The sequence below is a fragment of the Pezoporus flaviventris genome, unplaced genomic scaffold (assembly GCF_033815535.1).
Source record: "Pezoporus flaviventris isolate CSIRO_AGI_PZ_B2104156 unplaced genomic scaffold, CSIRO_AGI_Pfla_v1 ptg000031l, whole genome shotgun sequence".
Taxonomy (NCBI): domain Eukaryota; kingdom Metazoa; phylum Chordata; class Aves; order Psittaciformes; family Psittacidae; genus Pezoporus; species Pezoporus flaviventris.
Genome location: NW_026892579.1, coordinates 17,389,758 through 17,409,461, shown reverse-complemented (window position 1 = coordinate 17,409,461; position 19,704 = coordinate 17,389,758). Strand labels below are relative to the sequence as shown.

Sequence of the window (19,704 nt, the reverse complement as noted above, 5' to 3'; positions counted from 1 at the left end):
GAAAGAGATGGGAGCAGGATCCCAGCATGAGGGATGTGGAGGTTCAGCTGCACAATTGAGCCGTCAAGCTTGTGTTTTATGTGCCCTATCTCTGCCCTGCATGGATACCTCTGGTCATGAAGGGAGCAGTGCCAGAACAAAAGGTGGCTTCCTCCAAGTTGCTTACAGATGAGGAACGAGTGCATCGGCCCATCATGTTGTTTAGTCTGTTTAAATTTCTTAATGCATAATAATATGAGAATTTAACACGAAATTCCATTCTTTCCCACTTTCCTCTGCACTGAGGCTGCTGCCTAATTGTTTCCTTTCTTCTTTTCCCTCTTTCTTTTCTAATACTCACCAGATAGCTGGCATAATGGAGTTTTTCACTTCTACATCAAGTGCAGCACCTGCCATGTGAAATCTTTCCTTTTCTCTTTGGGTGAAAGCTTTAAGCAACACTTCTCTCACACAGAGATTAAGGCCTCAGTATTGCTGTCTGGGCTGGACATTTGATTAATACAGGGTCCCTTTATTATCACCCTGCCTTTCTGCTCTTCCTCATTAGAAATCAGTGACTCTTCCCCAATTCATTCATGACTGGGAGAAAAGAATGCCTAATGATACACATAGATAAAGAAAATGTATAGCTTGCATTCAGCTGGTAAAATGAGCTATTTTCCCACGTGGAGAGGGGATTAAGCAGGGGGTGCATTTGCCTGCTGCAGCTGCTACTAGAAGCCTCTGACAGAAGATGGCAATGCAATGTGTGCATGCATGTACACCTACATATGGAAGAACTTAGCTCAGTTGTTGTTCATATATAATTTTGTGTTTTGGCGAAATGATGTGGTAGCCTGGAGTTGTTTTTTTTTTTCCCTCTGAAGATTGGAAGTGTTTTTGCTCCTGTGAGCTGCTGAGTGTTTCCGTTACCACTTGACAGCACTGTGTCAGCAGCACAATATTTACTTGCTGGTGTTTGTCCAGGGAGGAACCGCAAGGAGGGTTCTGTAGGTGTGTTTTGGCCAGAGCATGGTTTCCTGAGGACATAATCCTTCCCGTAATGAATTGCACGATTTACTAAGTTAAGAATGGGTACTTTGATAGTTTGTTGTAACCCTTTTAGCACTTACATCCAGAGTTTTCTCCAATTTTTAGTGATGTAGTCCTTCCAGGCGCAGACGGTGTGCAGTTCACTGGGGATTAGGGTTTGATGAGTGTGTTTCTGCTGTCCTTTTCCCGGCTGCCTCCCAGCTGAGCTGCCCATGGCTGTGCCATGGCTGGCATTTGGGGCTTGGTGGAGTTCCCTTCAGCCTGGGTGGGAGCACAAGCTAGAGAGGTGCGGTGCAAAGCACAAGCCAACAAGCTCTCCTGGACATGTGCTGATCCTGTGCAGGAGCAGCATGAATGGACTGCTGATGCAAAGAGAGGTGGAAGTAGTTCAGAGGAGAGGTGTCTTAGGTCCAGCCATTACTGAAGGGGATTTTATGGGGAACAAGAGCTTTCTTCTGTTACTTGCTGTGTTGGTTGTAAGACCAGTGTGGCTTAGGCTTGCCTTTACCTCAGGGCAGAGGGGGCAGAGCTGCCAGAGCTTGGGGCTGAAGCGTTTGGAGCTGCAGGGTTTAGAGCCTGACTACAGGGATACATGCCAAAGGTTCCAGAAGCAGGGTTAGCAGATCCAGGATGGTGGGAGGTGTTACAGAACAGAAGCTCACCTTAGATATTATAAACCATAATGTAGATTGTAAAAAGGAATGTAAACAAAACCACATATATAAAAACATATATATATATATATGCTTTTTTTCCTGAGTAAATTCAGCTTTAGGTTTGAATGTTACACTGAGTTGGCAGTGAATTGTGAAAAGCTTCCTAGCTCTAGGCAGCACAGGAGGCAGCAGGAGGGAGGGAGCTGTCAGCAAAGGAGTGGTAAGGCTGACAGGAAAGGGACATTTTCTCTCTGTAAGTACTAAATAAACTTAAATGTCCATGGGTCAGAAAACTAGTTGAGAGGAGGCTTGTGGGGGCTAGTACTTTAATGTATTTGAGATAAAGCAACTCAAGTTTGGGTCTTGGTAATATTGTCCCAGTTGTGTAAACCTGTCTCAATGTTCTTAGGATGTTCAATGGGGAAAATAAATCCTGGCTTCATGTGGTGCCAAGGGATCATATCAAGGGACTTTGTGGCTATATAGCTGCACTGTGGTAATACACAAGTTGTTCTTCTCTGAGTCTGTTCCTGAGAAATGTAAACCAAAGCATTCTTAGGAATCAGAAATATTTTAGGGTTACATGTACCTCATGCATATGTTTAGATGTCAGGGACTTAACTGTTGAGAGTCCTCTGTAATGTGGTTGGGAGACTGCTGCTGTTGTGCATTTCCTTCATGCTCAACCTTTATGGTCTTGCACTATCTACAGAAGTAAGAATCAAAAAAGCCCAACAACTCCGGTTCAAGATCAGTTCAGGTGAAATGAAGAATGTGGATGGGGGCAAATGAAGAACTGGTGCTAAGTGAGTGCTTTCTAAAAGAAAGATGCTTTGGCAGTGTACTGCCTCCAAAATGTGCTGGATTCACCCCAAATAATAAGGTGACAATGGGAGTAAGGTGCCTTTCTTTATCTTTCAGTTGATTTTACTTCTGCTTTTAATGTTTTAGTGTAGTAAAGCTTTTACCATCCCAACACCTGCCTGAGAAACTTATTCTACTGCTGTATGAAATGACATGATTGATAACTCAGTTTTTAACTCTTAAAACTGAGTTTACCTCAGTTAATAACCCTTTGCATTTTTTTTGGTTGGTTGTTTTTTTTTTTTCTTTTTAATGTGGTGTGGGTACCTGAAACTGGCAGTTTTCTTTGGCAATGGTGCTACAGGTCAAGAAAACAAAGTCAGACCTCATAAAGAGCGTATTTCCACAAGCGTACATCGTCAGAACAGGATGCACTTCATTCTTGTGGCTCTGGCAAATGAGCTGTGACATGCTCTTACTGATGCTGCTGCAAGTAATCAGCAAGAGGTTACTTTTCTGGATGAAATACATTTAAATGGCGGTGAAGGAGAGGACTGTGATTTGTTTTGATTGGATTCCCCATGTAATTTGCATACTGCAGTATGTAATATGAGCAGCTAGATATAATGGGTTTTTTCCTCCAAATCATAGCATAAATCAAGAGAGAGGGAAAAAAAATTGCTTTTAGTGACATTGCATTCTTTTTTGAAGAACCTAGGAGGAGCTTAGATCTGAATGGTTCAAATGAACATACTGTTCCAATTGTGTTGATTATAACAATACACAAGGGTTGGGTTTGTGTACACAGTAATGTATCTGTGAGGTAAGTTATAAACATTTGGAATCATTACCTTTGTTTTCATTCTCTTTCCCAGGTCAGTGTTAAGTAGTTCTAAAACTGTTCTTCAGAGGTTTTGATAAACATTTTTCTATAGCTGACAGAATGAAATAACTTGTTCGAGACAGGCTTGAGATAAAAGCACTTAATAACAAAGTGCTGTAGTAGCTATTACAGAGCAGCTGTACTTTCTTTCTCCTTACTAAGGAGGTTATAAATTAGGGTGTTTTACTGTGCAAACTCAGTCCTTTCTTATGTTTGTCCTCATTTAAATTGACAAACCCATGAAAATAAATATGACAAAAATAGGTATAATCATTAAAAAGTTCACACTAAAAGTTTGTAAGTGTGGAATGGGGGCACAGATGTCCATTTAGAGAAACAGAACATAAACTTAGTCTGTAATCTGTGTGCAACAGGCTCAAATGACACCAGTTTAAAAAGTATGAAAGTCTTGGAAGGAACTTAGGCAGCAATAGAAAAACTTGAGTTGCTCCCTCGCTAGCTTGTGCATGCCTGTGTGCACATCTGCTTGTTTTTCAGACGATTGTGCCAGCGCAATAGCAGCTCTTGTCTGGCATGACAGCACTTGAGTGCACTGAGTCTGCAATGCTTGTTTCATCCCAGCATCTGGTGAGATTAAGTATTAGCACTGCTGTTAATGAACAGTTTGCGGATGTGAATGAATATTTGGGGTTGTTTTTGTTTCCTCTGGTTTGTAGCCGACAAAGCCGTCGGGATGAACAAAGCCTTCCAGACTGCCTACTACATAGATTAATTTACAGCTGCCAGTTTATATTAGTAGTTCTATTTATTCTGCTTGGGTGCTTTTTTGAGGAAAGGAGTATTTCTTAGTCAATTGTCTTGCAAAGAGAAAGGAATTCAGGAAATGTGAAGCAAACAAATTCCTGTCAATTAGGTAAGCTTTTGGCAGCTGAGTTGTTTGCCCCCTTTTCTTATGATTTTATGTTACACTGAAGGACTGAAGTTCAAAACCAGAATTTAAGTTGGGGTCTGAACTTTGTCTTTTCCCTCCTACACTCTGCATTGGTGATGCTGGGGCTTGGGGAATAGCAGCTCTAACCAAATTTCTTGTTTGCCTTCTTAAAAGCCTGGCCTTACTGAAGGTTTTGACAAGAGCAGCAGCGTACATCTCTTGCCTCTGCAGCTCTGAAGATGCCACAGGTTTATCAGTAACCCCGCATGCTCCCTTTTTTTTGTGATGTTTTGCTATAATTCTTCTCTTCTCTGTTGGTGTTTGTGCCGAGTCTTGGTTCCATGTGCCAACTGCCTGATGTAGCCAGGGACTGCTGGCTCTTGCTACTGGGGATCTGAACCTGTGCACAACCCCTCACCCATAAGAGGTTAGGTGGTTATCAGTGAGGGCGTGAAAGAAATATCTGAGAGTTTATCCAAGAGCCGTATGGATATGTCTGGGTATGGATGATACAGACTGGCTGATGTTATTGTCCATATTCTAAAATAACTGCTTTGGAGGACTTAAGTAGTTCAGAAAGGGATTAGTTGGGTTATTTACGGCAGGATCAGGCACACCAGGAGGTGTGCCCTTCTTCCCCAACCCCAGCTGAGCTAGCGCTCTTTGTTGCCCAAATTGCTGAGAATGGGATTGAACTGGGCTAAATAAAATCTTCCTTCTCCCCCTCTTCTCTCCTGGGCTGTAGGGTGGGGAATAACGCATTGTGGGCCTGTTTGGAAACCAACTGGAAGGCAGTAAGACATGAAACGTCCCAGATGTTAAGAGGAGACCTTGTAGGGACAGGAGCAACTGCTTTCAGGACCCTGCAGTATCAGGGGTACCTGCTCTCCACCAAGACGTCCCAGATGAAGGGTCAGCTCTGAGGCAAGGCAAGGGAGTAGTGTCTTTTTGTCTTTCAGAAATAATTTCCCTCCTACTCATTATAATGAATGGTCCTTTCTGTAATTCACTTGTAAACCTTTGCAGGTAGTGATTACAGTACCTCATGTATTTTGATGCAAGTGTCTTATAGGAGAAATATCACGCATATATAACTATACAGGCATATATATATATATATATATATATATATATATGTACACACTTATTTTTTTGGTGAGAAGGTAGTTTTGCTCCATAGTAAGTGATCAGTAGAGGGCATGATACCTGTGCTGTGATTTCTGCTTTCTTCTGTCTTGGTTGGATTTGGTTTTGGAGCTTGCAGGTGTCTAACTGTGGCAATGGTGCAGGTGTTTGCTATGCAATGTGCAGCTTCATTTGAGAAGTACTTCTGCTCCTGTTTTACTCTTTATTCCTTTGAAGGTTTTTTAATTCATTTGGAAATGCCAATTTAATGAATGCTGTTCTTTTAAGTGTTCTGTATCAGGTGTTAGAAGTATGTGTGTGCTCCATTTAATAAGATTTTGTGTTACAGCTGAATAAAGAATCAGATTTCTTTGTTAACTACTACCTGCCATGCAGCAATCAGAAAACCTTAAGACCTGCATAGATGAGAGAGAACCATAGTATTTCTCAGTACCTGGCTGCTTTATTCCACATAGTTTTTTTCTGTACACTGTTTTTGTATGCATCTAAAATCATCACACTTATGATTATTATTAGTAAATTGAAAAGTCTTACTAAGAACTGCAGAGCTGCATAATTTCCTTCTTTCTCTTTCATTCTGGAAAGCCATCTATCTCACTATCTATTACACCACCTAAGTCAATAGAGGCTTGATCCTCATCTGCATGTGAAAGGGGAATTACGCTGCTGTACAGATGAACAGAGTACAGGAATCATTCAGTATCTCCTTTAAGCTTCCTTAAACATTTTTAAAGAGTAAAACCTTTGATAAATTATGTGGTTAAAGACCTTCATGTCAAATGGCTTTCTTGGGTTACTTGATTTTCTTTCATGTGCAACAGATGACTTAACAAAAAGAATGACTTTTGACTGTACTACACGAATATATGTTGAGAGCATACATCATTAGTAAGACCTTGTAAAGTAATTGGTGGTTTATAAAAACCCACAAGACTTGAAATTACATATATTTTACAAGACTTGAAATTACATATTTTTTTTTTATTTTGAGTGTTTTGTTTTCAACTCCTGTTTTTTTTCTTTCCTTCTTCTGGTGTTTTTATTGGAGCTGATGACAATATTGTTTTAAGAAGCAAATCTTTTTACTCACTGTTTTCACCATCACATGTATTCTTTCTATAGAGATCTGATGGATTAACCATGAAATAGTCTGCTTATTGGTTACTCTCAGGATAACAAATGAAGCATAAAATCTTTAGGATATTTTTTGGGTTGTTCTGCAGGTATCCCAGTTGTAGCTACTTAGTTATGTTGCCTGATTTTGAATCCATTTCCCTTTTATTTTTGCCACAGACGGGGAAGCAGGCAGTGCACTGAACAGGTATGGGCTTGCAAGTGTACTTTCAGGCAGATGTGTCTGCCTGTTGAGATGCTATGTGTGCATCTGCTCTGAGCCGGATCTCTTATGGGGAGACTAAATGAGTCAGTAGTGGCAGTGCAGTGGGGACTACCTCTGAGGTGGAATCCTGTATTTGGATCTCAATATCCAAACCAGAAATGGGACTAATCCCATGTCCTCACATACAGATATGAAAAATATGCATTTTAGTTTGTATTAGGTGAGGAAAAATTGTTCCTGTATTTGCTAATACATTTGGAAAATAATGATTTAGAATGAATGCAAGAAAGATAAGCAGGTCATTTTTTGAAGTCTGTCAGGTGTTAGCGAAACATCAAGCCATTCAAATTTGGACACTTGGCTCTTGAGCCAAACTATCTGCTTTGGACTCTCTTCTAGTGAATGGATATCATAGAATAGAATCATACAATAGTTTGGGTTGGAAAGAACCTTAAGATCATCTAGTTCTAACCCCCCTTACATGGGCAGGGAAGCCTTCAAACCCTGGCCAACCTGGCCTTGAACACTGCCAGGGATGGAGCCTTCACAACTTCCCTGGGCAACCTCTTCCAGTGTCTCACTATGTAAGAGAGGTATTTCCTCCAGAGGGATGTTCAAAATCTCTAAATTAAGTGCTTAGTCTGGATTGCCTCTCTGTTTCCATAAGCATGCTCTGTAGTCAGCGAAGAGAATGGGGCTGAGATACCTGTGGATATGCTTCCCCATCCCTTGTTTGCCCCAGAGGATGGTGGTTTGGGTTCCAGAATAGTGGTGAGGGAGAGAGGTGCAAACATCAGGTTCTGCACTTGTGAGACATAGTTTAGGGGGAAAATTCGACAGTTTGTTCTTTTATTTCAATTAATTCCCTAAAACTCCCCATATTTTAGAGAAAACTGAATAAGTGACATTTTGTAGGGTGGTGATTCTGTTGTGATCTAAGGAGTTCTTCTGTTTTCATGTGGAGTGCACCTCATTCCCATGGTCATACTGCCCCACAGCCCTTTGTTTATCTTTCCCTCTCTTTTTGCCCCTTTTGGGTGGAGGGGCATAAATCTCTTTGAAACATCTAGCTAAAATGTCACAGTACTTAATGAAATGGTGATGCAGCTAGTTATGTTCATCATGGAGAATTAAACAAAGAATAAGCTAAGCCAGCAAGTTCATAAATATAAAGGTATGTTTTCCTGCAGGAACCATAACAGTTCTGTGGCATCTGTGTATTGTAGACAGTTACAGTATCTGGTTTTAATGTGTGTGACTTCTTACAGTGTGCAGTTACCTGAATATTCCTTTGACAGCCGTAACTTCGAATTAACTAACTTTCATGTGTTTGAGCTTCCCCTCTAGTATTTCTCCCTTTTCTCATCTGGAAAGCAGTAAAGAAACTAGCAGAAAAGAGGGAAGGAAGACACAATGGAGAAAAGCCATAACTGAGTGGAACACGCATTTGAATAGAGAAGACCTGTTCTTTTTTAAGTTTGTGGTGTGGAATTGTATCGCAGGCTAGCAATCCTATTTACTTCAAAGAACATGCATGGATTTTAAATAGCAGATGTTGCAACCAGCAGAAAGAACTCTTCAGGCTGCTGTTTTGTAGATGGAGAAGATCTACAGATTAAATTTTCCAAGATCCCCAAAAGATCTTATATTCAGAGTTCAAAAAATAAAAAGTATCTTAAAGATTTAAATCCATTTGTAAACATGAACAATAACAAGCCTTACAGCTCTCTGGGTATCAGGAGCTGCAGTGAGATCCAAATGCTGTCAAAATTAACAGTGAATTCCCTATGACTTAATAGGGTCAAAAATCATACTTAATGGTTTGCATGTGTAAGATTAGATATACTCAAAGTGGCACAAGGAATGCCTTTGCTGCTTAAAGATGCTAAATGACAGATAATTGAAGAGTGGTTAAAAGGTGCTGGGAATCCCATGGCCCTCAGATGGGAGCACAGGGCTATAATTACAGTTCAGAAGACTACAGAGAATTTCTAGCAGTTTCTGTAAGAAAATGAAAGCCTTGACTTCGCAAAGTTCTTTCTTTAATGAATGGCCAGTTCAGTGTTATGTATAGAGTGCACACCATCTAAGTAGAGGTGTGTGAAAATTAGAGGTGAGCTCCCTTTGTGGTCAATGGGGTTAGAAAGAACCTGGGGCACTCATCCTGTTGACTGCATTATGGCAGTTTCACTTTCTCCATTGACTGTAGAAGGATTAGAATGTAGAATTGAACTAATCTAAACCAAATCTTCCCTGAGGTTTAACTTAGGCAACATGCATCCAGCATGGTGACTATTGCAAGGCTTTGAGAGGAACATGCGTGGCCTGTCATTAACCTTCAGTTTGGTGAAAGAATTTGAGGGAATTACTAATGTATTGTGTGTAAATTGTGTAAAATTGTGGGAGGAACGGGGAACTGTGGCTGAATTCTCCAGGGTTGTTTCTTTTCCCTTCCCCCTTGCTCCTGGGTGGATCAGTAGAAAGGGAAGGCAATTGTGTAATGGCATTTTTGCCCATCACTGTGTGATGTTAGTTTGACACATGCAATTTACTTGGAAAAGCTTAAGTAGCCTTAATAACAGAAAGTCCCAGCAGAGCTGACACTAATGGTCTCCCCCGTTGTCAGCCTCAACAGAGAGATTAAGAACTAAATGAACAAAGAGACCAAATTGCCATCTCCCCCCTGTGAGTGTTGCATGAAAACAGGTATGAGCCATGACAGTGGGTCTTTGGGCACGCTCTCCCGGTGTGAGAGGGGATTTTGCCTGTGCTGTCAGTTTAGTACCATTACTGAGGGCTGCTGCAACATTACCCAGCCCAGCTGTTTTTCCACAAAATAGTCAAGTCCAGTCGTCTTGAAAGAAATTCAGTATATTGTGCCCCAATAATGCATATTGTTGAATACTCTTCAGACACTAACCATCTGATACACTGTGTTAAACCTAGACCAGCTAGGGCTACTGTTTTTCCTACCCAGTTTTGCACACGCAAATCATAATTTCTTGGCCAGAACTCTCAGTGAGGTGTAACAGTGCAGCTCTGCAGGGTGAGCACTCGGAGATGGATGTGTCCCCAGTGCATTGGGTTGGACTTACAAAAGTGTCTCAAAGAAAATAGAACATCTGTTTAAATCACTGCTGCATATATTTTCTGTCTGGTTTTTGTGGCTACTGTGTGGAAGGCTTTAATTGCAACTCACTTCTAAGTAAGATTGATTGGCCTTTTATTCAGAGCACTGCTCATTTTCTGTTTCTATAGAATGGCAGGCCAAAAATTTCTGGCCATTAGCAAGTAAAACAAACATGTTTCAAGAGAGGTTTAGGTGGGCTTTCCAATCCAAGATTTGTTCTATGATGATGATTGTTTGTGAAGAGTAGACTCTCTACCTTATTCAGCCTCAGTACTAAGGAAAAGTGGATCACCTTTCTGTGAACAGCTGATCTTCTAAGATGCTGTTGTGTTTACAGATCAGTTGTTAAGCATAAACCGTATCTGTGTCCCCTGGATTTAGAAGATTGAAAGCTAAATAAGAGTTATGGCATCAGTATCAACATTGTCTAGTCTTACCAGTCTTGCTTTATAATTCATTGTATTTTCCAGCATCACATACACTTGGTCAGGTATTGCCAGGTGAATGGTGGAGCTTAACATATTTGTACTTCAAAGGCAGTGAAATAGATGCTTTGCGTTTCATTAACTGAATGTAGGTAGATGAATGTATTTAATCGGTGGTTCTGTAGAGGAACAGTCTTGCTGTTATGTAATATAATGAATGATATCTAAGCTCCTAAAATATATTTGAGTCATAACAAGTAATGTTTTGTGCTAAAAATGTATTCATACAGCTTAGTTTGTATGGTTTTCTATGTGCATACAGCATACAAATGAACTCTGTACATCAGATGCATGTGATATTTAATCTCAAGTGGAATGCTTGACACTTGTAGCAACAGTTCAAAGATGAGGGTAGCTTTATTAGTGTTTAGTCACGCTTTCTTAAATTCAAATTCTTGTCTTACTGTGGTCAATTAAAGTTTCGTTGTTGATCTCCAGCAATTAGAATTTGCTCCCTTATATGTTACAGTGTTGTTTTGTAATTGATTAATGTACGCATCAAAAATGTGGAGGAGGAAAAAAGGAGGAAAAAAGATGTTATTAAACTTCCTTAACAAAGACTTGCATGGCTGATGCAAAAGACAGGAGGATGTAAATCTTCTTTTCCCTCCTAACGAAAATTAGAAATACCTCCTCCTGACTGGACTGCCGCGCATTCTGGGAAATACCTACAATGTTTCTTGAATCATGGACACTAAGCAAATCTGACAGTTTATAAGGATGTAGTAATTTAATATAAATATTTACTTAAGTAGGGCCTGGATTGTTTTCAGAAAGCAAATGCAATGAGACTGAAACAATTCTGTGTTATGCTTCCTGGAACCATGCCATTGTATCTTTTGTCTTGTCTGATGGACTATTGCCTTGTGTAACTTTCCAAGGAAGAAAAAGCAATGTAAATATAAGCAGAATTTTGATGAAGCAGAAAAGTGATTTGGGCACTCTATAAAGGAGGATTTTTTTCTTCCTTTCCAAGGAGAGAACACAGTAGACTTCCTAGATATTTTTCTCTCAAGTAAACTTACTCTATTCAGTTTTAGTATCTGGAAATTTCTCAATAATCACTAATTTTAAAACTTTTCTAGTGTATCTCTTACTGATTTTTAGAGGTACTCTTGTCCTTAAAGCAGTGAACCTGGGGAAAAGCGGGGAGTGCCTGAACAGTACATCTAGTAGCGCAGTCTGCCAAATGATTTCTGTGAACTTTAGCTCTCATTATGTTGGATAAATCTTTGTTGAGTGAAACTTTCAGGTTTCCCAGAAGCCGTATGAGGGCAGGAACTTAAAACGTAGCATTTCGTAACAACTTGTGAACAAGGCTGTGCATGCATCAAAGGAACATAATTTATACAGTTGACACTTTGGGGGTATGTCTGGTTCTTTACTGTATACCAAGCATCATTCCAGCATTCATTTAAGAATACTCAAGAGTATGTATTTTCTTCTGCTATGTCCTCCATCTCGTTGGTGAGTAATACAAGAATCACTCTGTCATTCCTGTGAGGTGCTCCTGTGCTGGCTTTGTGCTGACACAGGGTTCAGTTCAAGGCTGAACTGGTTCTGGTAGCCATGGGTCCTTTCAGCTTAACTGCAGTCTCTCTCTCTGCAGCCCCAGTGAGGTTTTTGCCAGCTTGGGTTTGTTGTTGGGGGGTTCCCTTTTTTTCTTCCCTCCAGTTCTCTCTCTGTGCAGAAACTCAACAATGCCTTTGAAGAGAAGACTGACAAAAGATGGTTTTTCACTGCTTGTGCTCTCCCTTCTTACAAGCTGTCTGTTCTCCGGCAAAGGCAGACATTCTTTGCCTGCCTTCTTTTGCTAATCCCTCTGCTTGCCCTGCTCAGTCTTAATCATTCCACTGCTTTTTCATCTCTTTGCTAGTGTCCACCCTCACTTCTTGTTCCTGTGGTTTTGATACCAACATAAGCTGACTTGAATCTCTTCCAACTTGAAAAAAGGACAGGCCATCACCAATTACATTTGCACTTCTAGGTACCCTCTGCAACTCTCTGTCGTTGCTCAACATGCTTTCAGTAGCTGTTGGTGGAGTGCCTCTTTCTAATGCACCTGTGCCTTTTCCGGTCCAGATTTGCACATTTCATTCTGGGCAGCATCTTTCCTGACATCTTCCTCATCAAGGTTTACAAGTTGCTCTGCCTCTTCAGCCTCACTTTAGCTGACAGCTGTCTCTTGTTCCCAGTGTTGTTCTTGAAATCCTACCCATGCTTTTGTTCTCTGATTATGTCCTCTTTGGGTTCGTGTGCCTCCACAGTGATTTGCTTGGAGGATTCTTCCCATCCAGCATTTTGCATTGTTGTCTGTGGTTGTGCCCTTGGTCGTTTGTGTTTGTATTCTGAGCCTTGTGGGTGAGATTACCTTGAGACAACATCAGCTCAACTTCTGTCTGTGTGCTGAAGACTTCTCTTTGTTGCTGTGCACCCCCAACATATCTTCTCTATAGGCCAGAAATACCTGTCTGTCTTTCCAGCAGAGTCTTGTGGACATGGAGATGGTCAAGCTGGCATTTTTCTGTCTCATCACTTCTGCTTTTTTTCCTCTTTTGCAAACCATCAGCAGCAATTCTGTATTTTGGATCATTTGGAAAACAGTCATTCTTCTTGCCACTCAGATTCCTGATAATTCAGGATTTCTGTCGGTGATTGTGACCACACTGTACCTATAACTTGACAAATATTTCTGCATCTTGTCTCTTTTGTATACGTCTATATCGTTAAAACTGTCCAGAATGTTGTCTCATAATTTGTACTTCTGTTACTATAACACGGTTCAGTGATAATTGGTAATGTGAAGATTTCACCCTGTTGCTGCTGCTCTGCATACCCCTGCAGAGGTTGTTCCCTTAATCTTAGGGATTTGACCGAAGCACCTTCCTCCCCATGACCATCCCACTTTTCTTTACAATGGTGAACATAAGGTGGTTCCCATTTTGTAGGAGGGAGCCTGTGGTGACTTTTGATCTTTCATTCCGTGTTAAGATCTCAAGTGCATCCCTGGCTGATTCCGGATGTCTCCTTCTGTTCCCTCCTCGGCTCATTTTGGCACAAACTCTTGTGCCCAGGGAGAACTACCTGGAAACATCCATGGTGCTGCCTGAGAATCCTCACTCGGTGCCTCCTCTTGCTTTATACTGTGTTGCCTGCAAAATTAAAATGGTAACCAAGATGCTGCTAGCATGTCTGGGCGCTTACACGGTTCACTGTATTGTTGATGAATCCCTCCTGCAGCATCTCTGTCTGCCCAGTTGCCGACTCTTGGTTTTTCTCTCAAATTTAGGGCAGGGATCATCTGTTTTACTGTCTGGACCCTTTTCTTTGAACCAAGTTTCAGGCCATAATTGTTTTTGATAAAGAATGTGTAAATTAGCAGCTTGTTATGGTAATTCCATAAATTGCAGTCTCCATTCTAGACATTAATTGCCAGATGAACTGTTTGTGTAAAGTTACTTCTGTTGGTAGGTAGTTTTCAAGGAGTATAGGTAAGAGGTAAGATACCCAGGTGTGAAATAACACTAGCTGTGTGCCTGCTGAACCTGATGGGGTGAACACAATGACACAGCTAATCAAAATTAAATTGAATTAGGTTTAATCAGGCTTACAGCAATGTTTCTGGTTTGTTTGTGTTTTTTTTCTAAAAAGGAACCTGTTATTTTTCCAGTTCCCAAATGCAATTGTAATTGCACATAACCTGTGTTCCTTGTACACTCTCTGGGACCTGGGAACCTGTTTTCAGGGTACTCCATGTGTTCCTAAGTAGAAGTAGTGTGTAAATTCATCCAGGCTGTAAGAATTGATTAGATGAGCTCTGGAGATCTCTCTCTGATTTCCATTTCAGTGATTCTAACTTTAGGCTTTGTGTTTTTGCACCTCATCTTGAACATGGCATATTAATAGTCTACCTGCAGCTTAGATACAAGTTGGGTAGTAGTTTTTGTTTTGTTTTACTCTCTTTTCTATATTTCAGTTGAATTTCTAATAAAAATGAAACTGAAAGGTGTATTTTCAAGCAATGACACTGTCATTGAGAACATAGCAAAACAGTACCAAAAGGTCAAGTCACAGACAACCAGTGGTTAGTTTTCCGGTGTCTTTCTGTGTTACCAGTTTTGTTCTACATAAACACATCTGCGGATCTGAATGCGTTAGGAAAAAGGATAAGAAAAGCAGCTGAATTATGCTGAGATGTTAATTGGTATGAAAGAGGGACGGTAAGGTCTTCCAACAGCATTTTCTAATTGAAGTCACTGAACTGGCATTTCAGCAATGCTTTCTGCTTCAGAGATCAAGAGAGATTATTTATTCTTAGCAGTTTTCTGTCTGCAGCTCTCAAAAGTTCAAGCAGGACAAAGGACTTGCAACACTGCTGAACAAGCAGTGACATTGGCGATAGGTGATCATTCAGTGCATTGTTTACTTTTATGGCTTGCTGTGTTTTACCAGCAGGCCAGGCTCTGGCAGATCCTTTGCTTCTATGTCAGGGATTTTGGGAGGAGGGTAAAGGTCCATCTCCTCCTTGTTAAAGTGGCAGCTGCTCTGCCTCTGTGCCCTGGGGAAGCTTCTGTAACTTGTTTCTCTACAGATGTACAGAGCTGACGTTTTACCTTTGGAAAGGAAACCACCATGAGTCCCCAGCCCCTCCACCTCTGTGTGTCTCAAGGGTTGAATTTATGACCCGGGAGTAGTAGAGACCTGTTTTTTTGGCAGTGCAGGCCTGTAAGTCTTTCATCTGCTCACAAGTACTGCTAACAGGGTAGTCTATCTGGAGTTTAGAGGAGATATGGTGGCTTCAGAAAGGATGTAACAACAGTTACGGCAACAAATAAACCTGGAAAACCAGCAAGAATGGGGAGCTAGTAGGAGTATTTGTGTAAAGAGAATATGAGAGACATTACAGGGTGAAATTTGAAACCTTAATGAATGCACCTAGTAAGTTCCCATAGCCAGAGAAAAATTTACTTGCTTATGCCCACCTAGGTGCCATGGCTGAAATGGGATACCTGGGCTAGGGTGACAGTGAGATGTGATGGGGAAGGTACTAGAGAGAGAAGCAGGACAAGTAATTTTCCTGATTTTCCTGATTTGTTGCCTGATTTCTGGGAAGCTACGAAGGTCTCTTTGCTCTCACTGCATTGATTTTTCAGAGATTAGTTAGCTGGGAACCAGACTGGAGAGCCATGGTTTGAACTTGTTTTGTTTATAGTGGGAAGCGGGTGTGAAAACCTCAGGAGGAAATGGCTGGGTTTGCCTGGGATACAGGCAGCTGAATGCTGCAGAAAGCACCGGTGTTAAGTTTCTGTACTCCTCAGTCTGCTCTGATGCTCCATTTATGGTGTGTTTCTCCTTGCGCAGGAGCAGAGTACCACCGTGGTACAGAGACTAAGTGTTGCTGTCAGCGCTGGAGAAGACTGAAGCTGGAATCCCCATTGTCCTCAGCCAGAGGTTGCCCTGCAAGACACAGCTGTAAAATGTTCATCAAAAAAAACTAAGAGTGAGTAAAAACCAAATCTTTTTTATTTTTGTCTGAAATGTATAAAAATAATGCTGTGCAGAAGTGCATTTGGAAATGCACTGAAGTTCCTGGGTAAATAGGGATTTCTAAGGGCCGGTGGCTCAGTGCTAGTGAAGAAAAGTGTCAAGTGTCCTATTGGTTTCCCTAAGCAAGAGGCTGGCTCATAGGAAGAGCTGCTTTGTCAGGGAAAAACCACCTGGGAGGGACAAGCTCCTGGGGCTGATATAAAAGTTGCATGGGGAAATATCTGAGCAGCTGTATTGGGAAAGATGTCCTGTTATGTTTACCATGTTCCCCTGCTCAGAGAGGGGAGCCTTGCAGGAATGAAGAGGATGGTTTCCTAATCTGAGTTCTCCAGGACACAGGTAGACAACGTTTTTTCCAGTGGCAGAGACAGAGAACATCTTGAGGATGCTTGCAGTTTTCTCAGTGATTTTTAATTGCCTTTTGAATAGTGAATGTGTATGTTCAGAAACTCACTGCAAAGCAACATTCTTAGATGTTTTGTATGTTGTAGCTCTAGACTTTAAGAGATGAACTTGTAGACCTGAAGAATCACATATTCAGTGGGAAGCTACAGAGTATGAAGCATTAGCTGGGGTGGCTGGAGGTAGGTGATTCCAGTGTCCAGCTCTTTCCTAGGCATTTGAACCCAGGTACCACTCCTGCCTTTCCACAGCTGAAAGAGGTCTGCCTATGGAGCCCATCCCCTGAGACACATCACCTGTGCTCTGCCCAAACCCAGCTGGGAGAAAATGCTTGACGTTCAGTGACTGGTTTCCTTCAGAGTAGTCTGGAGAGTTTCTTTTTGTGGAGTGCTTGACTATCTGGGATATTTATCTAATGTGTATTATGGTATTGGTTGTTAACTTTTCATGCATGATATAGCAGTGTTGTTTCATGAGCCTTGAGTGAAAGCAAGCTGCATGTCTTCTGATGCTATCTTAACAGCAAATACGTTAAAATGAAATAGTCCTGCTTGACATATTAAGGCACTCACAATTCTGATATGCATGAAAGAAGAAAACCCAAATCAATCTTCGCTAAATATCCTATAATTAAAGCAGTGTCAGACTGAGCAATACATTGTTATAAACATAGATTGCAGTTGTTTTATTTATGCCATTTTCTGCTGCAAAAGGAATCACAGCTGCATGAATGGTTCAGCAGGATAAATGCTCAGGTACAGGAAAGCATTGTGAGAGGCTGAATTTTCAGATAAGTGGAGCCTATAACGCTTTTCTGTGTTTTTGACAACTTGCATGGATGTGTATATAGTGCCTACCACTTCCCTGGTATGCAAACCAGGACATTAGTAGTAGTAGTAGTGCTGGATGGAGAGGAAAATGAAAGACCAAAATCTGGAGACATAGTTCTTTAAAGTCTTTGGCCTTTTGAGTTGTCAGTGTTAAAAGCCCAAACTCTTTGTAAGAATGCACATCGTTCCTTAGAAATTAGATCTCTTATTTTTTACATGCTTTTATGTATGTGTGCACGTATATAGGTATGTATGTGTAAAATAGTATTTTCATCCTCTAAGCTACATGTAGAGAACGTATGTGGGTGGACAGGGAAGCAGAGAATTTTTACTGGAGACAGAATGACCGAAGGATGTAATTCTGTAATAATATTTAACTGTTAAATTGCTGATGGATATAGAAATGAGCTGCAGTTCTGTCACAGATGTATACTGCTTGTTCATATATGTAAATGAGATGTACACAGAGAGAAGAAACAACTTAGCTTTCTCCAGTTAGCCAATTTCACATGAGGGGGAGTTGGATCTAGAGGTCTCTGTGATGATTCTGAAAAGGGTTCGTGTTTAATGTCATGAAATGTATTTGTTCCTGACCTGGTTGTGTACAGCATGTTGCAGTAGTGCACTGTGCACCTGCTGGAATAAGGTTTATGATGATGATTGGTTTTTTTGAAGAGAAAGCCAGAGACTGTCCCATTAGAAAGCCCCATCCTTGGCACAAGGAGGGGCTTTCCCTGTGCTAATTTGTTCCATTGTTTCTGGGAAATAGTGCACTGGAGAGTGAGCCAGGCTTGTGGGATCATTGCCAGAAGCAGTTTAGGGCTTAGAAAATAAAACCGAAGAGTGTGGTGTGATTTATAAAATCCATGCAGAAGACAAGTAATTAGTGAGATTTGCTGATACTTTCCGCACCATTTGTTTTTTGCATTGCTTTTCCAATCCAAGTGTTGTAATGTTAAATAAATCACAGTGATTTACCACTGACAGGAGGTGTCATGGTAAAATCAGGCAGATAGAAGTCCTTTAGCAAATTGCAGAAAACTGAGTGTTTCTCACAGATACTGTGGGTAGGATTCATTTAATCTAACTTTGGATGTTTATAGTAGAGTATCTGAGATGATGCTTAATGAGGTAAGTAATTTTAGAGTGTCATTTATCTGACAGTTGAGATGTACTTCAGGATGATGTGGATCATGTCCTTTGTTGACTATAAAGGGAGCCTAGCTGAGTAAGTCAGTGGTACGTGTCTGCACTGCTTCGTGAACCTTACTGTTTACATCTGATGTCACAGTGCTGTCCAGAGTGTCCCTGAGTTTTGGAGAGATATGAAAATTTACATTCAGTTGTCTGTGGTCAGAGCAGACAGAGCAGAGGTTGTGCCAAACACTTGGCAGTCAGCTTGTTTTTTCTTTTGCTCTCACAAATCTGAGATTTGGCTTCAGTCATCAATGACTGTCTTGGGAGGAACATCATGTAATAAAATGGAAGTGATAATTTTTGGAACTGTTACTGCAAATCATAGCTCTGTGGTCAGACTTGCACATGAATGTCTTTAAACTTAAACAGGTGAAGTTCAGATTAGATACAAGGAAGTACCGTGAGGGTGATGATGCACTGGAACAGGTAACCCTAAGAAGTATTCAATCCCAGGTTGGACAGAGCCTTGGGCGATATGGGGGTGAGGTGTCCCTGCCCATGGCAGGAGGGTTGGAACTAGATGATCTTAAGGTCCTTTCCAACCCTAACTATTCTATGGTTCTGTGTCCATGCCATGCAATCTCTAAAATAAGAATTCATGAAAATACAGATTTTTTTTTTTTTGTGGATGATAAAAGAATCCTGATGTTTCTGTCTTTTAATCCTTTTGTGGATCCAATCCACAATCCAGATATCACTAAAGCTGGTGTGAACCTTATTGTTTCTTACACTTATTTGGAAAAACCTTCCTGCGTAGAAGAGGTGGGGGAAAGAATGTATGAGAGTGACCTGAATGTGCAGCACACACTGGCCACATGGGTGGTGGGCATGTGAAAGGAAGCAGAAGGCACCAATGAAACTAGCAAGGAGACAGTAGACAAGAATGTTGGTATTGCTGAGAAAAAAGCATGAGTGTGCTCCAGGGTGGTGTACTGCAGGGGCGTGCTTGCACGAGGGATGGTGTCCTGCTGTCTTAAGTCCCGCTGGTGAAAATCTCTACCTTTCCTAATCTCATTCCAAGAGAAACTATTTAGATTGCAAATGTAATGAGTTAATCTGCTGTGCAAACTATTCTGTAAGTAGTGCATACCCGGCTGTTTTACAGGCTTTCCTGTTCTCTGGATGAACAAGTAATTTCCTCTTCTTATGGGGTAAACCTTCACACAATGAGCATGTGTGCAATTTTAAACGTGTTCATTCTAATGGCTTCAGGTGACTGCTGCTTCATAAATTTTCCACCAAAGGGCTGTGAAGGGACTGGAGCATCTCTGTTATGAGCAAAGACAGAGAGCTGGGGCTGTTCAGCCTGCATAAGAGAAGGCTAAACAGAGACAAGAGAAGGGGTTCTCATCAATGTACAG

At 41.1% G+C, this 19,704-nt stretch overlaps 1 protein-coding gene across 1 annotated transcript in view; it reads left to right on the top strand.

Annotated features, from left to right (window-relative positions):
- The window catches only part of ANKRD6 (ankyrin repeat domain 6), a 93,812-nt gene that overhangs the window by 31,087 nt on the left and 43,021 nt on the right, over positions 1 to 19,704 (top strand). The window contains exons 2-3 of the mRNA XM_061460298.1: positions 15,737 to 15,867; positions 16,568 to 16,733. The gene's annotated coding sequence lies outside the window, so the exon portion shown is untranslated. The remainder of the gene's footprint in view (positions 1 to 15,736; positions 15,868 to 16,567; positions 16,734 to 19,704) is intronic.